Raw genomic sequence first — 2342 nt, forward strand, 5'->3', positions numbered from 1 at the left:
GCCCGGGGCCGGGCGGGCGGCCCCTGACGGACGGACACCTCCTCCAATCGTCGGGGCCGCCGCCGCCCGCCGGGCCAATCGCGGGGAAACTGAGGCCGAAGTGAAAGCGGGGAAAGGCAGAGGATGCGGGCGAAGGGAGGGACGGGAGGGATGCGGGCAGAGGGATGGGGATGGCAGCAGAGGAGGAAGGGCGAGGAGAGGGTTCTGTGTCTGGGGCAAGAGAAGGAGGAGAGGGATGGGGGAGCGACAAGAAGGGGGTGAGGAGAGAGCAGGGATTCGGCATCGCATCAAGCCCTGCCTATTCCCGGCCCCCCGCGCACCTGCAGCCTCGCAGCCCCCAGGCTCAGGCTGCCCACCCTCGCCCGGGGCTATCCCAGCCTCCCTGCACCCCTGGCAGGCTCTTGGAGAAATTCTGGGATGCATCCCTGCCCCGAACCGAGGGGGAAACCGTGCTGGAGGAGCTGCATCTGCATCTGTGGTGGCAGAGAGCAACGACAGGAGTTTGCTCTTTGCTCCAGCTGTTGCTGGAGCTGAGCTGGTGTGGAAGGGGAAGTGGAGGAGCAGGTGCAGGGGCATTACTGAAGCCGGGACACAAACACGGCTATCGCGGCACTATCTGCGTGGCACAATAACCTCCTGGTAGGCTGGATACGACTGAGCTAATGATTGCAGAGGACTCACAGCTCCTCTGGAATTGAGGGAGCTGAGCAGGAAAGCTGTAGGACACCCTAAATCCCCTGTATTTGCATTAGCATTTGTGTTTGGGAGCTTTTCTTTGCTTTTTTGGGGACTCGTCATCACCGTGGTTGGTTTGAGGCACAGAGGTGGCTCTTGAGCATTTTCACAGAAGAGTCTCTTGATCAGAACTCACGCCTGAGCACTCCACACCCTCCAGTACATAAACCACCTGGGCAGGAAGAGTCCCAGCAGATGTGACGTGCACGTGTGAGGCTCTGACCATGCAGCTCCACATGCCCACCCATGCAGCCTTTTCATCCCTTTTTGCATTTCTTCCAAGAGCTGTTCCACATCACTTGGGGATTTGGCTTGGTTCTGCAGGCTCACAGATAAATAATTCAGGCCCTGCTTGCTTAGCTCCTGAAGTGCAATCAGCACTCCATTTCCCGGAGTGCACAGGAGAACATGGGTAATGGAAAAGCCCAGCTAACACTGCATGAGGCAGAGAGGAGGGCAAAGCCGTGGGCAGGTATCTGCCATCCAGCTGCCATGCCCAGCCCTGCCATCCCCTGTGTGCAGTGCAGGAGCAGCAGTGCCCAAGGACAGCAAGGAGCCAAGAGCTGGGGCAGAGGCTGAGGCAGAAGCAGACCCAGCAGCTCATCAAAGCCCATCTTACTCTGTTATGATGTGCTGTTCATATCACTGCCTCCTCCTCATCCTCTGTGGCTCCAAGATGGAGCTGGAAGATGCTGCCTCTTTGTGCTGTTCTTGCTTCCCTTGGAGCTGGAGGTAGATGAGGTCCTTGTGGGGTTTGGTTGAATTGGGAGCTGCTGAATCTGCCTTTAAAGTAAAATTAAGTGTGGGAGAGCCAGTTGTTACAACAGGCTGTGGCCAGGAAAACTAGGAAACCTTTGCTCCATGTAGACAAACTGATATTGCTTTATTATATACAAATATTTCCTGCACAACAAAGCTGGGGTATTGTTCTAGCTGGTGCTGTGCATCACTGATGAATAAGGCCCTGTTTCAAACCGTTTTTATTCTAAATAAACAGCGTCAAAGGACAAAAAGTGCAACGGTGAAGCAGTGCATCCTGGCCATTCGAGCTGGGGAATGGCCCCACATTTCCTGTTCCAGGGTGCAGAGCTGAGTGAATCATTGGCTCTGGCTGCAGGGGGATGCATCCTGCTCCTCAGCTCAGCTCAGCTCAGCTCAGCTCAGCTCAGCTCAGCTCACTTCTCCACATGTATTTTGATCTATTCTGCCTTGGCTGAAGTTGTCCTCAGAGGTGCAAAGTAATATTTTTACTTAGTTTTTAGCAATTTTTTTTTTTTTTTGTTCAGCATCTTGAAGTAGGTTAGCTCTTGTGTGAGGAAGATGTAAAGATAAGGAACTTGTGCTGTGGATTTGCATGAGCTAATAACAACTGTGATAAGGTAACCAAGGGGGGAGGTGTGGCAAGGCAGGACAGAGGTCTAGTACTAAAATCTTCAAGAGATGCTAGTCAGGCACTGCAAATCAGCCTTGCCATCTCTGTTGATTCACTTGTAAATAAAAAAGATTCTGTCCCAGGGGCATGTTTGTTTAAACTGCAGTTTCCCAAACCCTGGGGCTCAGCAGGAGCCAATGCACACCTTGCTGTGTGAGTGGCAAAAAGCTCCTCC

The sequence above is a fragment of the Lonchura striata genome, chromosome 20 (assembly GCF_050655825.1).
Source record: "Lonchura striata isolate lonStrDom1 chromosome 20, ASM5065582v1, whole genome shotgun sequence".
Taxonomy (NCBI): domain Eukaryota; kingdom Metazoa; phylum Chordata; class Aves; order Passeriformes; family Estrildidae; genus Lonchura; species Lonchura striata.